This window comes from Camelus bactrianus, chromosome 7 (assembly GCF_048773025.1).
Source record: "Camelus bactrianus isolate YW-2024 breed Bactrian camel chromosome 7, ASM4877302v1, whole genome shotgun sequence".
NCBI lineage: Eukaryota > Metazoa > Chordata > Mammalia > Artiodactyla > Camelidae > Camelus > Camelus bactrianus.
This window is the reverse complement of record NC_133545.1, coordinates 16,378,350-16,398,109: the sequence shown is the minus strand read 5'-3', so window position 1 is coordinate 16,398,109 and position 19,760 is coordinate 16,378,350. Positions and strand designations below refer to the sequence as shown.

The 19,760-nt window shown below is 41.4% G+C and overlaps 1 protein-coding gene across 4 annotated transcripts in view; it reads left to right on the top strand.

The window, feature by feature from the left end:
- Positions 1–8,503: 8,503 nt before the first annotated feature.
- The window catches only part of CALD1 (caldesmon 1), a 172,461-nt gene continuing 161,204 nt past the window's right edge, over positions 8,504–19,760 (top strand). Inside the window, exon 1 of one of the 4 annotated variants that reach the window (XM_074366988.1) lies at positions 8,504–8,782. The gene's annotated coding sequence lies outside the window, so the exon portion shown is untranslated. The remainder of the gene's footprint in view (positions 8,783–19,760) is intronic. The other 3 variants (XM_074366981.1, XM_074366986.1, XM_074366985.1) reach the window with 3 other exon arrangements.

Genomic DNA, 19,760 nt, shown 5'->3' with positions numbered 1-19,760 from the left:
TATAAAAAAATGTGTATACATTATCAACAACATTTAGTTTTTCAAGATTAAGTGTCTTTTTATTGTCAACATTTTATCTTGCGTTTTCCTGATTACTGATGGAGTTGAGCATCATGTTTGGCCTTTGCATTTTTTCTTCTGTGGATTGTTACCTCCTGTTTCCATTTTTCATTGGGTTGCTCTCCCTGTCTCTCTGTCTCTGTCTCTCTCTCGCTCCCTCCCACACCCGCCTCAACTGATTTACAGGCATTCTTTGATATTCTAGATTCTAATCCTTTGCTTTATACATGGCACATCTTCTCTTGGCTTGTCTTTTTACTTTGTATAGGGTGACTATGTTGAACAAGGTTTTACATCTTGAAGTAGCCAAATTTTCTTTAGTTTAACTAAATTTCTTTAGTCTAATTCTATATATATATATTAGTTTTATTCTTGGTAAAAAAGGCTCCCAGATCTCAGTGGCTTACAACAACAAGCACTAATTTCTTGTTCCTTTTGCACAGGCCTGGGTCAGTAGCAGCAGCAGCTTGGCTGGTCCTGGTCGGACTCACTGGCCCAACACAGCTCTTCCTGTCTCCTCAGTCACGATCTGGGGTATATTGGATTCCTGTGCTGCTGTAACAAATTACCACAAACTGGGTGGCTGAAAACAACAGAAATTTATTCTTGCACAGTTCTGGAGGCCAGGAGCCCAAAATCAAGGTGTTGACAAGGTTGCTGGCCTTTTCTGGAGGCTCTGAGGGAGAAATCTGTTCCATGCCTCTCTGCTAGCTTCTGGCAGTCACTGGCAGTCCTTAGCCTTCCTTGGCTTGTAGACGTTTCATTCCAGTCTTTGCCTCTGCCTTCACATTCCCTTCTCCTATGTGCCTCACGGGTCTCAAATCTCCTCCTGCCTTTTTCTTAAAAGGACACTTGTCATTGGACGTAGGGCCCACCTGGATAATCCAGTATGATCTCATCTCGAGATCCTTAGTGTAATTACACCTGCAAAGACCCCATTGCCAAATAAGGTCACAAGTACAGGGTTTGGATGAGTGTATCTTTGGTAGGGGGGACACCGTTCAGCCCATTCCACGGGGCCTGTTATTATCACGGCAAAAGGCAGACACTCAAGGTAACAGCAAAACATATGATGCTTCTTAAAGCCTCCACTTGGGATGGGAACATCATGACTTCCAGCCACATCCCGTGATTCACAGTCAGTCCCTGGTCGAGTCCTCCTACCGAGAGTGCTGCAAAAACACAAGGCAAAGCATGTCAGTATTTACTCCCATTTGAAGAGGAAGTGAATAGTTGGCTACAACAACCCAATCTATCGTAAACTGTGTTATTTTTGAAGTCAAATATTACATGTGGCTTTTAACAAAAAGCAGCGATCATCCACACCGCCCACTCCTGTAACTGAGCTTCCTCCTGAGCAATGGCTATCAGTGACCCCTTCTCAGTCTCCTTTCCTGAGCTCTAAATGCAGTGTCATTGTTGGTTCCCACACCTCTCTCCTTCACTGTTTGTGTCATTTTTTCAGGTAAGTTATTCGTGGTCTAAAATACCATCTAGAAACAGATGACTCTCAAGGTTGTATCTCAAGCCTCATCATCTCCCCTAAACACTAGATTTGCATATCCCACTACCTATCTGTACTTCCACTTGGATGCCTCTTGTCATCTTAATATGCCTAAAACATGTCCGCTGTGATTCCCACCCCTCCTTGAAATCTACACCTCCCTCAGTGGTCATCGTTTCATTAAATAACACTAGCCTTCCCTAAGTCATTCAGACCATGAAAGGAGACATCCTTGATTCCTCTCTTTTCCTCACATGCCTCATCCAAACCATCAGTGACGCATCCAAAACTCAGTGCTTTCTCAGTCCCCCGACCACAGCTGACCAAGCCCAAGGGAGCACCTCTCGCCTACGAGGAGGCAACAGCTCCCTCCTGCCTCTGCCCTTGCATTCTTGCTGCCTGTTCTGCACAGGGCAGCCAGAGTGATTTTTTTTTCTCTCTCTGCTTAACGTCTTCCAGTGACTTTCCATCTGACTTAGAACAAAACCCAAAGTCCTTACAGTGGTATAAGGCTCAGGATGATCTGATCTGCCACTGACTCGGAAACTTTTGTCACTCCTTTGGTATGCACCTGCTGTGCCTGCTGCGTGTATTCTCCCTGCTGCTGCCTTCATCTTATCACCGCTCTCCTGAAAAACCTTCACAGACAACTTCCTGACTTCCTCTCTTGCTCTGTACTTTCTTACCTTTTCTTTGTAGCACTTTCCACTCTGACATTATATATTTATTTATTAGTTAAGATGTTTATCTGTCTCCCTCCTTCAAAATGTATTTTGTTCACAATAAACGCCCAGAACAGGCCCTGGCATGTGGGTGACACACAGTAAATATTTGTTCAGTGAATGAATGAACTATTTGGGGGGGATTGGTATTTACTTCCATATTTCTAATAATATACTAATTCTTCCATTTATTAAAATCTCCATAGCAGACATTTATTATTGATTTCCTGCTAAACAAAATGAGGACTTAGCTCTCTTATCTACCATCATCCTACTGACATGTTCTTGCTCATTAGCCTCTGAAACTAATTACATCATCGTTTTGGTGAAATCAATATGCAATGTTTACCTTATTATGACTGTGTCAGTTTTTCTTGCAGCTGAACTATGTAATGTATGATGACCACTTTTCCTTTCTCATACAAACATTTTATTTTTCCTGGAATTATAATGACCTCAGTCTAACATTTACCATTTTCTATGTACCTATCATAAATGCTTTCCCCAAGAACATACCAGGTAATCTGTCTACTTCACTTCTTCTTAAAACATCCTTCCTGGAGTCCCCTGCTCCAGCCTCTACTGATTGGTTTCTTGACCAGCTGTTGTCCTGAAATTTTCTTTCACCATCTTTACGGGACCACCTTCACCTCTGTTGTGGGTTTGCATCCTCAATTTTCTGATCCTTGTCTTCTGGTTTCTATTTCCAACCTCAATTTTTTTTCCTCTTTGGATGGAGCATGTAAGTTCAGGTTAACCAGATAACCTTGATAACTTCAGAATGAAAAATGTTTTATTTGTTGTACTGGATGCCCAGTGGGCCCTTTGAATCTGGTAACTTGTGTCCTCCAGTTTTTGGAAATGTTAATGTATTATTTCTTTGATAATTTCCTTCCCACAATTTTCTGGAACATTTAGGTGTTGGATATTTGATTGGTTCTCTAATGTTCTTGTCTTTTCATTCTTCTTTTCCACCTTGTCTTTTTCTTCTAATTTCCTGGAAGATTTTTCTCAACTTTATCCTCCATTTCTTGAGTTTTATAAATATGTGTCATAGTATTTTTCATTTACAGTGGTTCTTTCCTGTTCTCTGCAGATACCTTTTTACAGCATATTTCTCTTGTTTCGTGGCTACAATATCTTCTCTTATCTCTCTGAGAATAGTAATTACAGTTTCATTCAAGTTATATAGTAATTATAGTTTTCTTGAAGTTTTCTTCCATTTCTCACCCTGCCTCTTTTCCCTCTCAGTGTCTTTTTTCTGTTGTTCTAATCTCTCTTTCAGAGCCTTTCCTTAACTTGATGTTCATATTTAACAGTGCTGAACAGCAGAATGGAAGTTCCTGTGCACGAGTTCACAAAAGGGCTTGGGCAATAAGCCAGGTATTTCAGGGGTCCCCTAAATGTTGTGCCCTGATATCTTTATCCTGTGGGCATGCCAGTTTCCCTGGAGTGGAATCCCCCAGTTTCCTTTCTGTGGAGCACAAATGCAACTGTGAATGTCCTGGAGCCCTGCAGAGTGAGGGGTGGGGTCCAGTGACCACTGAGTCTCATTTAAAAGTCTGCTTTCAGCACATGGCCTCTTCTCTGCCCACTGCTCTGCCTGCCGTTCTGAGACCAGCACTTCTCTTCAGAAAATAAACTTCTAGTTTCAGTCTGGTTGAGAGAGGGTGTGTGCATTTGGGTGTGGGGCGGGGCAGGGAGGGGACTGTATGGATTTCTAACGGTTCCTTACTCAGTTTTTTCAACCAAACGTATTTTCTTCTCCATCCCTCCACCCCTATCGAGATTCCCGGGGAGAAGGGGGTGGGTGTTCCAAATCCTGAATTTTTCCTGGTTCTGAGGCTTGAATCTGCTTCTTTCTTGTCTGCTGGCCTTCCACTCCACAGGGCCAGGGTTCGGTGTCTCAGCTCTGGTAAGTCAATTACCAACCTTCCGTCCACTTTCCATATTTCAGAATTTGGCTGACAACAGACTGTGTTGACTCCTTTCCAGAACTCTTTGCCTTGTAGGATTTATTTATGATTTTTAATTTCTTTACTATCATTTTGATGAGGTTTGGGGAAGAAGCAGAAATAAATGAGGCTTGTGCACTTGATCTGCCGAGTTTAACCATATCCTGAAAATTTTCAGTCTTTTCATTTGTACTTTCTGGTTTTTATGATTTAATATTCCTGCCATACTCTATCTTATAACTATTCACTTACAGTTTTTCCTAATTATTTTCAAGTTTTGTTTTTCATGTGGTCAAGTTTTTTTTTTGGTGTGGGTGGGAATTCTGAATCTGATTTTAATTGTTTTCACATAATTGATCGTAACTTTACCATGAATAGAATTAGGATCGCCCTATAAGTATCTTAGAACTTTTCTTAGATCTTCACTTTTCCATATGACTTTTAGGATTGTTTTATCAAGTTCTACAAAATATATTATTTAGGAATTTTAGTTGGAAAAATAAATACATGAGGTTAAATTTGACGAGAATTTACATCTCTATAATTTTGAGGCTTGCTGTTTATAAAAGTGTTATATTTCATCATTTAGACAGACCTTTTATGGCCTTAAATCCAGTTTTGTAACTTACTTGCACATAGTTTGTTACATTTATTCCCAGGTCAGTGTACACTTTTGTTATTAATATGGATAGCGTATTTTTCCATTATATTTTAAAATTGGAGATGGCTGGCTACTGGAACTTTGGAGTTTTGCAGACTGAACTTGATTCCAATAATCTTGCTAAACTCTTTTATTAGTTCTAATATATGTTGACTCTCTTGAAATTTCTACATAGATAATCATATTATAGCAAATAAAGACATTTGTTTTTCTTTCTAATTCCAATAGCTCTTATTTTTTTTTCTGTTTCTTTGTTTTGGTTAGGCCTTCTAGCCCATTTTTTAATTTTAGAAGAGACAGTCATTTTTGTCTTTCCATTGATTGTAACTGGAATACTTTTTAACATTTCATCATTAAGTGTGATGTTTGCTGTATATTTCTGGTAAATATCCTCTCATTATGTTTATATTCTATTGCTAGCTTTGCAAGAGTTTTTTTCCTAAAAGTGATTACTAATTTTACCAAATACTATTTTTTAATCTGTTGACATAATCGTTCTCTCTTATTTTTTCTACTTTAAAAAAAAAACTTTAAACTGCTAATAGTGTATACTATATCAATAGGCTTTCAGATTTTGAGCATCACTGCATTGGCTCTTTTTTTTGCAGTGTTAGGTTCAATATGCTAATTTTTTCATCTAGGTTCATAAGTACATTTAGTCTATTTTTTTTCTTTTTAAAACTGTTTTTGTTGTCCAATTTTGATATCAACATTCTATCAGTCTGATTTTATTATTTTGTAAACTTAAGTCTCTGGACATACTTCATCTGAGTAAAAGAAGGTGTATGTATGGCGGGGTAGGGAGGTTCTGCTGCCTTTTAAATGTTCAAAATATCTGTTCAGTTCAATAAAGCAGATATTTTAAGCTGGAAGAATTTATTTCTCATGGAACTCAATGAAGTGATTTTGATTTTGAATGAAAAAAGTATGGCCTGCTTTTACTTCTCCCAAATTGACACACAAGCAAAATAAAATTGTTTACTACTGATCTACACAAATGCAAATACTCAACTGGAAAAAATGCAACAAATCATCCAGATGTTTCCAAATGTCTCTTTAGATTTGCTATGGTTTGACTGGGTAGATAAATCCTCTACTAGACAAGCTGTTCTTTATCTGGGATGCTCCAAGTGGGAAATACATTCCACAGAAATTTCCTACTTAAATCCTATATTTTCAGTGACGTTTAGAAATGACTTCTGGAAAAAGTGAATACTGTTAAAGTAAAGTTTCCCATGGCACAGAGTGGCAACATACATCTCCTTTCTCTCTTTTTATTCCCTTTCCTTTCTTTTTTACTCCTTATTTTAAAAAAGAATAGAGACAATGAAAAAAAAAAGAATTTTTCTGTATCATGGTGTATATTGCATGAAATTTATTAAATTCTTCTAACACTATGGTTCCTCCACAAAGAGCCTATTTTCAAATATACAAAATAGGCTCAGTGGTCGCTCATCTACCAAACTGTGTATTCAGAATTTATCTAGGGAAACATATGTCTCTTTTCTAAAGACATAAGCCAAAAATATTTAGCTATTTATCTCCTAAAAACCATGCAAAATGTATGTCCTTTCCATGTTTCCTGCTGATAATATTTTCTGCATTTGTGGTGCAACTTTTCTTTCCTCTGGAAAGCTGGTACTTATTTTATTCCTAGATGGCAAATTATGCCCTGATGCTGTTCAATCGAAGGGCATTACTCATAGAAGCAGGGAGAGTGCTGCTTAGGATATAATCAGCAGTGGCCATGCAAAGCAGCACATTAAAACAGACTTCATTGAATTACTGTCCATACTGCCTAGAGGTCATGACACCAAACACATCTGGATACAGGTCGTATCTTCACATAGATGTCACCGATTAAGTTGTTCTCAGAACTCCTTGATGTGATGTCTGCCCTGCAATGTCTTCAAGCTCAGCAGTTTATCAGACTATGCAGTATTCATTCTATCTTTACAATCAGCATCCAGCAGCCCAACTGGTTGTGTTCCCAAAGTTTGTTTCCAAATCATTTATTTGGAATCAGAACACATTTTCCCATAGGAACAATTTTATAAACAGTGGTGTTCCACAAATGCCCGGTTGAGCCACAGTGTACTTGAAATGCAGCATTGACTGTCCTATTCCCACCAGCCATTATTTATTCTGCTTCCCTGGGAAAGTGCATTCTGAGTTCTAACTTGGGATGCTTGAAGCTCACCTCTCCCTCTGCCTGGCAGCTTTTGCTGGTGCTTTTTTTAGGCTGTGCTGCAGTAGCAGTTGGGAAGAGGGGACAGGGTAGCCCTCCCAAGAAAGAGATGAGCATAGGGTTGACACAGATGCCTCTGGGTAACTTGTTAAACTGTTGAAGGGCTGAGGAAGGAAGCCACCCATGTGGATCAGTCACTTCTGAATGAGGCATAAAGGGCAGGGACTTTTTCCTAAGGAGAGATCATTTTGAAGTCGGATCTTCATAAATAGGGAAAGGCTTATACGGCAAATCTAAGATTTTTGAAGACCAAGCTTCTGGACTTACAATTAGCCAGGGAAAATATTTTAACTCCTCTAGGTCAGTGATGAAACAGTCTCCACACACATAGCAATAAGGAGGCAGAAACCTGGCACCTAGCCCCAGTCCTGACAAATAGGATGTGCTCATAATCGGTTGTTGTTGAATTAAGTACTGATGGACTAATTAAGTGAATTCTATACTGAGACGTCCAAGACCACAAATTTTGCACTCATGAGCTAATTAACTTCGTTTTAATTCCACATCTCCTAATTCTGACCACACATCCTACCAAGGAAGAGTTGGTTGGAGTACTTTCAAGAAGTCACTAGAACGTTAGTGTCTTCTCTGTGGGCATATACATCCATCAACACCAGCTTCAAAGCACAGGCTGGGTCCCTTCATGCCCTCTCTGTTGTGCACAATTTTTAGCAATATTTCTGTGGCCAAATCTGAGGAAACAAAGGGGAAGGGGAGAGAAAGTGATGTGGAAAACCAATGAGGATAGGCAAGCCCATAGGACCCTGCCTGCCTAGCTGAGTTTCTGGCAGCGTGCTTATTCTGGCAAACATTACCTACTAAAAAAGACCTAAACTTTTTTTGTCAGTTGTTTTTATAACACATGCAGACATACTTTAGGGGGTTGCTCCTCTTTCAGGTTAGAATTTAGTCTGTGCACCAGACCTGGGTCCGAGCCATTTCAGGCTTTAAAATTACATACACAATTTAATTTCATTTTGTATGTACAATTACTTTTGTATGTAAAACTACTTTTAAAAGAAATACTCTACCAAGGGTCCCTCAATTAAAAGCCTTCCCCACCCCCACCCCAATAAACTTATGGACTGTTAATTTTAAATTTCATGGACCGTGCTTTCTTTTTAAAGTTCCATTTGTGTTCTACAAGACAGCCTCCTTCCCCAAGATTAACATTTCTTATGATTGTTCCTGACAATGGATTCACTTCCAGAGGCCCTGCTAAGGATAACCAAAAAAGGGCATGTAGCTGGCTGGTTTTGGCAGCCTGCACGCAGTTTCAGAGCTTTTTAGGTCTTGGTTTTTCTGATGAGTGATTTCCTGAGCATGCCTAGGGAATGACAGGCATCTCCACAGGCAGGCTGCATCCACCTCGGCTGGGGTGTCGTCATTGGCTGCCTATTAGAAAAACTACAGGACAATGCATACCACCGATGCCGACTGTAAACATAGGGGATGTGTGTTCACTTAGCATGGACTTCTGGGAGGGGCTAAGGAAGGGCGGTCTGGAGTTTTATTGAATAGAGCAGTGTGTATTAGGCTGCCTTCCTGCCTGCCCTCTTGCTGTGCGCCGGCTTAAAGAAATCAGTCCTTCCTTTCCGACTTAGTCCTGGGAAAGAAGTTTCAGCCTGCGAGGTAAGGCACAGGGGGCTTTCTTTTAATCTCTTCCAGAGAGTGTGGGGACTTTCTCCGGGTTTCAGTCAACATTCCTGGCCAAGGTAGCTGGAGATGCAAAATTGTAAAAGCCAACAAACCACGCAAATTCTCAGAGCCAGACTGGGCTTTGCTGCCCTGCAGATGTTCCCGGAAGACAAACAGGATGAGATTTCAAGATTTGTTCTTAGAGTTGGGACGAGAGGAGAGATCATATGGAGACTTACATTCAGGGACCACCGGCAACTTTGATAAGATAGCCTTTTGTTTAGGGACTATGCCTGATAGCCAAAGGCCAGTGCCCATAGCCTGTCTGCTCACACCAGCAGTCTCTCCTGCATCTTTTAATACCAGAGATTTAAAGAAGTTTTGCTTTAGAAAGAACAGTAACTTTTTAGGTTGATGAGGAGCCAAAAAGTGATGATTTTTAACCAAAGGCATCTATATTTTATTTTGCTATCAGTGTTTAAGACTAGACTTTTAATGCTGCAAGGAAATAAGGTCAGAGGTAGAAAGAGCATTGGCATTTAACACCGGCTGGGTTAATGTAACTGATCTGATATTTGCTGAGACAGAAGATGCTTCCCATGGTCTGTTTCCTATAAAGCCTAATAACGAGAAAATGCATGTGCTAGTGGGTGTGTTTTTAGAAATCACATTTAACATCCGACCAAACTATTTCTTAAGAAATCTTACTTTCCATTTGAGAGTGTGCCCGAGTGTGAATTTGAAAAGGTGTAGGTTGCAAGTGTGTTCTAGAAAGGGAGGAAACAAGCTCTTATTTCAAGAGAGTCGGACGTATTTGGGCATCTTAAGCAGTAGTACGAGGCAGCTAGTTGGTAGTAGCCTGAAATTCCTTTTAGAAAGAACTAATTGTAGAGGGTTGGGAGATTTTAGTGCTGTGGCAATACGTGGTCAAAAAAAAAAAAAAGAAAAACCGATGCGAACAAAGTGCTTGGTATTCATGGATCCCTTCTGTTAACGGTGCTATGCAGATGGACTTGTAAACTGAAACAGTAAAATCCTTCTCATGTGTTTGGCAAAACCAGACATGAATGGCTAGAGCTTAAGTGAAGACTAGGTAGTATGTGGCAAGAAGGGCAAATCTGACCATTTTTTAATAAACTGGATATTAAAGTTTTCCAGCCCCAAATGACTGACTTGATTTGATTTGATTCCATGGAGGGAGGAGGTTTTGTGTTGAGATTCATTAAATAATCTTTTCTCTTTGTGTTTAGATGTTTGGGGATAATTTTTTTTGAGAATGCCTCCCTTTCCTTCTAGAAGTGATATATGAGAACAGAATTCCCTGTGAATTTCTTTTCCTGGAACAATTCTGAGTAAGTGTGAAAGAAAGGCTGCAGGCGAAAGCTATAGTTTGATTATTGTCCTTCCCTCGAAGAGATCAAGTTCCAAACTATTTTCACAGTGTTTTTAATGTCAATCAAAATATAGAGAGCAATTTCTTTTTTCAACTGTTCTCTAAACCATGTAGGGAATGCAGTTTGGAAGGAAATCTATAATCTTGGGATTTGAGGATAAATTCCATTTGGAAACCAGCATCTCCAAATCCCTGAAAGTTCAAACTTTGCTACCACCACTCTCTCCTACCTCCTCGTGTACTCCCCACCCCAACTCAACAACCACAAAAACACATTTTTTCGAAATAATGCTTGAAGTGTTCTCCTCTATGCAGTGATGGAGCCAGGGGATTTGCTGTTTTACTTTATGTAGGACTTCAGGCTGCTCTTTATGCTATTTTCCTCCTGTTGAATATTAGCTAGAAGACATCTCCCCAAATATGGAGATAAATGGAGCACAATGAAACCACAGTGCAAGAATTTTCATTTTACTGAAATCATTTAATAAAGAGAAATACAATGGCAAAAGTCTGGAACAAAAAAGTCGCTAATAAAAAGGTGATCTCAGCACACACAAGGAATGTACGGTGAATTGATCCATAGGTAACAAGCTGGGTTGTTTCAATGCCAGTAGAATATGCAATTTAAATAATTCAGATCAAAAGCTTTCTTTAAATAAATACACAATTCTTACATTAAACTTAAGAGAAGGTTCCAACTGCAGTTTAAAGGATTTAAATGAGATACATTTAAGTATGCCTGGGACGTGAGGCCATTAGCAATTCTGATTGGCTCCTGTGACTGGCCTGAGGATCTGTTCTGGGGCAGATGGTGTAGGTTGGTCTTGTGTCCAGCCGTGGAAAGTTCCAGAGTTCAGCCTGTGTATTCTCTGTTCTGATGAGTAAAATGTTCCTTAGTAGGCCTTTTCTTAAAAACACATGTAGTTGTCTCCATTTGTCATTTGCATGGTAGGATGGTTACTAGTTAGTCATTCTTTAGCCAGACAAAAAAGTGACTTAGAGATGGGCATGAAAGGGGATTAATGCATTCCCCATCTGCCTGCAGCCTGTCACATGTCCCAGAACTGTGGTAGGGTGAGGCCGCCAAGGAAGGGGGCACGGGGAAAATGCTGATGATGTGGTATGCAAATAGCATGGTAGGACTAAGGAGGAGGTTAGAAAGATGCTGCCAAAGAATTTTCAGACTTTAAAAAAGAGTTTTCTGGGTAAATTCTCTCAGAGCCCAAAAATAGAATCATTTGCTTCTACTGAAAGTCCTTTATCAAGTCAACCCAAGTTTGTTATTGGAGAGATGCCTGTAGATTCTGAGTAGCTGGGTAATTTAAAGAGGTAATTTAAACTTGTGGCTCAGGCTTCGCTCATGAGCACCACCATGAGAGTGCAGTCCCAGGACTGGTTCCCCTGTTTAAAAAGCCCAGACCTTTGAGGGAAGTCATCAGTGTTTTGACCTCACCTGTGCAATGGGCATTCGTATGCTTGTCCTACCGCCAGTAGTGGTTAAGATGTCTAAATGACATGGAGCTGTTTGCCCCTGCTTCTCTGTGGGCTTTATACTCCAAACTGCCTGCAATTTGAGTCCTCTGGACATTATGCTCATCTTGACTGGTGTCTCCACTTCTTACTTGTTTCCCCTAATTATCAACTCCTTCTTTCCTCATATCTGAAGACCCTTGAGCGATACCTTCTGGGTCCTAGTTCTTTCTAAAAGCCTGAACCTGAGTTTAAGGAATGCTGGTTCACCCCGTTGTTGTCTAAATTTTGGCTTTGGTGATCAGAGACCAGGCGGACACAGACATCAAGAGGCAGAATAAGATGGATTGTCAGTGGTGTAAGGCCATACCCAGGAACCAGGAAATCTGAAGATCCAGTTGAATAGAAGACCAATGACAAGGTGCTGACAACAGAAAGGCTTTAGTAAATGAGGCAGCTTCTCTGCCTCCAGCCAAAAGCATGGAACGAATCCCAGCATGTCAAGCCTGGGCCTTGTAGGGAGGGTGAGGTAATCAGGAGCACCTGGCTGTGGTTCCTGTTGGTATTGAGACCAGACTGCTCCACGGATCTGGCCTCTCATCTCTGTTTGCCTCAGTTGTTAGTGCCTCCAGCTGGCTCTCCGGTAACTGACCGTGGGTGGCATCTCGAGCTTCCCTACCCTCAGTCCTCCACCTCCACGGCTCCTCCAGCTCCTCCATCCCCCGGCCAAACAGGGGCTCTCCTGATCCCATGCGGACAGTTTGCAATGGCCTGGCTAGGATTAGGCACAGAGGACAGCAGAAGGGTCAAGCCCAGATACATTCAAGACAGGAGGAAGCCTCTTCTCATCTTTAGGCAGAGGGAGAAGGTGAGAGCAGACAGAGGAGACGGTAGAGCGATTTCCACTGTGCCTCTCACCTCCAAGTCACAGTTGGCTGGTGGTGGTGAGTGTTATGAGCAGAGGGGAGAAGGAAAGGGTGACAGTGGGTTGTGAGGAAGAGGGGACACGGCTGCCCTGTCAGCAGTTTTTCCCTGTGTTGTTGTTGTCGTCGTCATGCGTGTCTTGGAGAATCTGATAAAAACTCCAAACCCTCAATTCCTTTGCAAACCCACTTCTCTGACGGACCTGTGAGAAACCCCTCGAGCTGGGGGAGGTCGGGGGTGAGGAATGAGGTGCAGTCTTGGTTCCCACTGGAGACAAGGGTGAATGGGATCAGAACGTGAGTGGAGGTGTCCCTTCTGGGAAGGAAGAGAGGATGGAGCAAATACACAGACATATAGAAGGAGGTTACCTCGTATGGCCTCCACTTCAAAGAAAAGGAGACCATCTCTAGAGAAGCAACTTAGGGGCTGGAGAATTCAAGAATGGCTGCTGCTAAGTGTATGCTGAGCGAGTACTGCGAGCTTAATAGAAGGGTTGCTGAATAGTTGAGGAAAAATAAATACGGGGGGAATATTTGAAGTGAATAGGGTATTCTTTGTCAGCATTCATTTTTGTACATGGCTTTTCTTTAAAAAAGTATTATGTATCAATGATGGATAACATGAAGATAAATTACTTTTTAATCATTTCCTGAGGCCGTCTAGTGTTGTTTTGTGAACATGCGGATGAAAGCACTTGGCTGTAAGGAAGTCATCTCACTTGAACAGGGGCATGCTAAGTAGGAATATGTAATTACTTCTTTTTACACCCACATGTAACATTCCCTCCAGCTTGTCTCAAGCTGGGGCACTGGGCAGATTGCACCTGTATGCTAAAGAGAGGCAGGACCAGGGCCAAGGGTCCCCGAGGGGCCTAAGGGCCAGAAGCAGCAAGGACATTTAGTTCCACTGGGTACGGAGGGTCTAAACTAGAATGAATATAAAGTACACCAGTGAACTAACATGTGAATTACAGCAGCATGAGTAAAAAGGAAACAGCAAAAATCTGAAGTCAGGCAGAGGTTAAAAACCAGGAGCTTGCTTAGCAAGGCAGTATACAGATAGGTATGGTGACATATGTGAGAGCTCTTGGCGCAGTGCGCGGAACAAATAGACCCTTACGTTAATAAGGTTCAGTAGCTCAAGGAAAGGGACAGGATTATATGATACGTGTGGAATAAAAAAGGAAAGGAATCACAAGGAAATCCAAGAGCAGAAGCCAAGATAGGACCAGAGTCCAAAGAGGGCGGGGTTGGATTCAAGGTGGGCCACAGCATCTCAGCAGAGGTCTGTGTGTCGCCATTAATGTAATTCAGCTGCAGCACATGTGGCTGCTTCTTTTTGTTGTTCTGCAGACTGGAAAATTCCTTCTGTGCTTCCTGCTTAAATTCTGAGAGAGGAAATCTGATTGGTTCAGCTAATAACTACTGTCCCTGGCAAATGCGTTTGTGGAGGGAACATCAAGGGTTACTGGCATGCCTATGGATGAATTACCAGGGCCTGGCAGCAGTAGTCACCCTGGGGGAAAAAAGAGCCCAGTGGGCAGTTTTAGTTAGAAGAGAAAGTTAGGCATGGGAAGCAAATGAGCTGAAATGTCCAACAGCTGTCAATGAGTATCATTTGGATTTTGATGTGACTGAATTCCTAGAGAGGCAAACACCGACTGTCAGGGTCACATAGTCCCTGGTGGCCACTTTGGCATGGCCCGATGAACCAGTCTTGAAGGAGGCTGGCCTGGAAGCTTGCACCACTGATAACTGAAAAGATAAGAATTATCCATTTTAGAAAGATTCTAAAGAAAAACACTTGAGTATTTTCATTTGAGTCATAGGTGTGATTATGCGCCCCCCCCAAATGAAGGCAATCTTTAAAATCCAATAAGTAATGATTTAATAATTTTAATAAATCAAAACTACTATATCCTCAAAGTAAGTCACCATACTTAAGTTTAATGCATACAAGTTAACATAGTCAATCAGTGGATGTTTCAGTTCTTGGCAATGTTTGCAATGTAATCTTTTGATCAATGAATCCCTGCCTCCATGTCTATCAAGGGAGTGAGAAAAGAACGTGCTTTGTTCTGGGCTGTTCCTCAGGGACATATTGATAAATATGCATCCAGGGGTGAGCTTCAAAGGCCAGAGGGGGTCGAGAGAACAGAATATGAGGAATAGATAAAGAATCTGGAGCTTTTTGCCCCAAAGGAAAGGAAGTGTAGCAGCCACGTGGATCTTTCAAATATTAGGAGAACGTTTATGTAGAAAGAGGAGAAAGCATTTGTGTTTCTCAAGACAGCAGAACTGAAATATAAGATTCATAGATTTTTTTTTTAAGCTGGGTAGGGCCTTAGGAGTCATTTAGCCCAGGGAGTGCAAGTAATTTTTCATCTGTTTGCCAGTTCCAAACAATTGGTAGTGACCATCTGGAACACTGTGTTGAGAAGGATTCTGAGGCTGAGTCTTAACTCCCTGTAGGCAAAAAATGCTGTCATTGATAGTGATGTCTGTTGTGGAAGAAAAGGGCTATTGCTACTCAAGTACCATGTATTTCACATGATTGATGTAGCCCCTAGGTTCCTAACCTCTGCACCTTGGATCCCTGGGAGGCCACAGAGTTATTGCAAGAGGGAGACAAGTCCATATGTGCAGCAAATGATTTTGACAAAGTGAGTAAATAATCTTATATAATATGTGCTACTATTTTTCTAATGATATAGATGCAAGAGAGAATGTTCCATTTTAATAGTTCATGAACTCAGATTATACAGCACAGCTTGATTTGCCTATAATCCAGGAGATCTTAGTGAGTGTCTTAATTAGAATCAACTGTAGGGTTTTCTGAAAACATATATCCCTGAGGCTCATCCATAGAGATTCTGATCCAGTAGGCCTAGAATGGGGTCCAGTTTGTGAAACTCCCTGATGATTCTGCTGAAACAGCCTGGCTCTGAAATAGTTCTGTACATCTATGCTTAGAATAATTTATAATAGATATATAAAGTCACTTATTCTTCAGAAGTCTAGTTGATTGGTTTTGAATAAGTACTTTCTAAAAGTTACAGCTGTGTATTCCAAATAATCAGTTTTGCTGAAGAGTCTGTCCAGAAGCACTGGAATATTTATCTGAACATCCCTCCAGCTTCCCATACTCTTTTGGTTTGGGCACAAAGCTATCAACCCCACAAGGTCAAGCTTTCTGATGAGATTTCCAGTGTTTGCTTTTGTAAAGCATTGAAAATGTGGCAAGAATAAAATTTCTCATGGTATTTCCACTTCCTGTTCCAGCCACCATTACTAAGTGAAATGCAGGCTTCGGGGGAAAGGTGAATGGAGGAAAAATTGTCTCTTTAAGAATTTCTGTCCTTAGGATGTTTTGACGATTGGTTACTTTAGACATTTAACTTACCAAGAAAAACAGAAAATGTTTTTCTCTGTTCTCCACTTTGCGGTAAGGAATGTACAAATCCTGAGTGGGAGGAGGGGGGAGCTTCCTTCACCCTCACCCTCCACCTCCTCTGAGGCTGCAGCCATCACAGCCTCTGGCTTAGTTGCTTCCCTGGGTGGCCCTTTCAGAGGCATGTAAGCCCAAAGAGGCAAGAGGCCTGGGTTCATGGAGAGGGGGAATAACTTGCTTTTGCAGGACAGAAAATCCATCTCTACGGTCTTCCTTTACTCAACAGTCATGAGTAATAAGTTACATCCTCTGTATTGCACAGAAGAATCTACCCTATTCAGAACACCCAGAACATAAATTATATTCACTAAGGATTGTAGAGCTAAAAGTATCTCTGCATGAGACCTGGTCCAATGAGAATGCCAGAATTGTTACTATATTTGTACCGGTGCTCTTTGGTTTACAGAGCAGTGCTTCCACTGTGTACATGACAGCAAAGCTGGCTGGAAAAAGCAGCTAAAAAGGAATTAGTTTAGGACCCACGTCTGCACAATGACACCACGATGAGTCAGAATCCTTTTACTCTGGAACTGTCTCCCTTCTCCACTCACCCTAAACAGTGGTGTGTGGAGCCAGCTTATACTAGCTCCCAAAAACCAATTGATAACATTTTCAAGATTTTGAGAACTAGTTGTTACATATAGTCATCATTTCCAACTAAATTATATAAACTTACAGTTAATTAAATTATATTTAAAACTAAGATAATAAAGACTCAAAACTCATCCCTTCCTAATAATTTTACTATGTCTTGCTATTATCTATGCTCTCAAGGTTAGTTACATATTTGTATCTATGCAATGGAAATATTACTGAGTGCTGTGTAACTGAATTTCTCCCAATTCTTCATTCATTGATGCCACGTTGGGAGCTGAAAATCAACCATGATGGAAGTATTTACACCACAGACATTAGCAAATGCTATAAATCTGACTCCCCTCCTCTGCCGACCCTTCCAAGCTTGTTATCAAACATTTACTAGCACACCACTGACCCTAAAGTATCGAGTTGGTAAAATTAGCCGCTACACAGAAGAGCCAATCAGGATACCTCTTGTTTACTTGCATGCATATTCATAATGTATGCTAATAACTGCCTGTTTATTTGTTTATGCATCTGTTATTTCCTGTGCTCCTAGAACATAAGCACCATGAAAACAGAGACCTTATCTGGGTTTTTCAGGTGCTGTAACTTGAGCCTAAAAAAAGAGCCTTGTCCCATGTAGAGTAGGTGCTTAATATGTGAATTAAATGAGTAGAGGTATAAATGTCCATAATTTCTTGATAAAAAAGCTGAAGCCAATACTCATGTTTGAAATAATTGATTCCTCTCTCTAAATTGTATCAGTACTGAGTGCTTACAACAGTGCCTGACACAGGCTACGTAGGGAATCAAGTAAATAATCTTTATAACAATCAGGTTGACCGATGAGGAAACTGAGTTACAATCAGGTTAAGTAACACATCTAAGGTCACACAGCTAGTAAGTGGCAGAGCCAGGATTCCAACCTGGACAGCCTGGCTCCATAGTGCACACACTCAACCACCCCACCATGCTGCCTATTGCTAACTACTCTGTTTGATTCTGTGTGTGGCTCTAGGGGTGTGACCTATTTGAGAACACACTTTGGAATCCAGAAGACTTGAGTTTGAATCTCAGATTTACCATTTTCTAGCTTGTTTCTCCACCTATAAAAAGGGGGTAATTATTCATCCATTTTGTAGTTGTCATAAGGACTAAAATTAGTATCTCTAAACTGCTTTGCACATGATAGGCACTAAGGTACAAATCGTCAGCTGCCAGCTGTGGCTTCCTGTGGGACTATGGGTAGGCTTGGGCTCCAGTTAGTCCCCATGCCCTTAGCCACACACTCCCCAAATTGTCTCTCTACGGCCATCACGCAGACAGAGTAAGAGGAGTCAACTTCTTTCATGTCAGCTTCTCCAGGAAGTACAGCTAGGACCAACAGATACAGTTACAGGAACCTCTGTTTCATATGCACTTTCCAACCAGATCTGTCTGGCTCTGGAGCTTGGACAGCCCTGCTCTGCAGAGGCAGACAACCTCCACCACAAAGTTTTCTCCCCATCCTTGTCATTGCATCTGTGCTGCCTTTAACATTCTAAATAATCTTCAGCTAGTTTGGCTAAAGGGTTTTATTATTCCCGAGGCTGGGCTGTCTCGTATGTGTTTAGGGTTTTAGACCTGGAATGAGAGAGGGCAAGAAGGAGGGAGAAGAGAAGACAGGGGAGAGAATGACAGGGGGGAGAAAAAGTACTGAACTTGGGAGGGAGAGCAAATCGAGTCGGAGTGATTGATAGCCATCCTGAACCCTGTAGGTTAAAGGTGGTCCAGAAGGTAAGCTGACTCATTCAGCTACCTTGCTGGCATACTTGCTATGTGGCAGGCATTGTCCTAGCTGAAGATATAACTACCTCAGGGCTGTGAAGTAAATGAAATAATTTGCCCAAAGCCACATGACTGGCAAATGGCAGAGCTAGATTCAGCGCCGCTCCCTGACTCCAACCCTCTCCATCTCCCTACAGCTGCCTGTTCTGTGTCTTTCCTCAGGAAAGCAATGGAAACCAGAGCAGGAGGTTTCCGTAACCAATCATTATAATTTGTCAGAGAGCCACACTGCAGTTCAAATAGACAAGCACATTGTCTTTCCCTGCCATATAAGGAAGAGGACTAAACACCATTGCTTTCACTACTGACTCAAAAGGTTATGCAAGTGAGAGTTTGACAGGATGGGGAATCTAGGCCCACAGCAGTTTAAAAAAAAGAGGGAGAGGAAGAAAAGAAACTTGCAGAAATATTTTTGTGTTTTCTTTTTCTGATACCAGAGATCATTTAACAAGCAGGTTATACCCTTTTCTCTATCTCAAGGGGAGATATTCTGGAATTATGTACTGAAGGGTTAAACTCTTTGTCCGAATACGACAAGCTGTTTCGGTGTTTGATCATGGCAAATTTAGATATTCCAAAGGCCAAGACAGAGCTGATTCTGTGAGGATCAGGTGGGAAGTCCTCGGCTTCAGTGACTGACTAAGGAAGTTAGAGTCTGTTTGCCTAGCCAGCCATTCTCAGTGTGTTTATTAAAAAGGCTCCACAATGTAGGTTTGATCTTCCTGCCCCAAACTCAGATATCTGTATGATCACCCTTTGCCTTAACAATCACAGTTACAATCATAGATTTCAGTCCACAGTTCCTATAATCAGCAACATGGGGGGAAAAACTGAGGCATGAGCAGTTGAAACTTTTTCTCAGTCCCATCTTGGCAGAGGGAGCACCTACTCTCAGATAACTCAAAGAAACATTACTTAGTCTTCTCAGGGAAATGAAAAAACTGTAAGAAGTCTGGTCAGCCTCTCCTAACTCCCATCTCTGACCAGACTGCATCTGGGGTATTGGTTTGCCAAGGCTGCTGTAACGAGTATCACAAACGAAGGACTTAAACAATAGAAAACTCTTGTCTCTCAGTCCTGGGGGCTGGAAGTCCAACCTCCAGGTGTCAGCAGGGCTGGTCCCTTCTGAGGGCTGTAAGGGAAGGATCTGTTCCAGGCCTCTCCCCTTGGCTTGTGGTTGGCTGTCTTCATGTTCACGAGCATTCTCTCTGTATGCGTGTCTGCATCCAAATTTCTTCTTATAAAGATACCAGTCACATGGACTAGGGCTCACCCTAACGACCTCACTGTAACTTACTGCTTCTGTAAAGACCCTGTCTCCAAAAA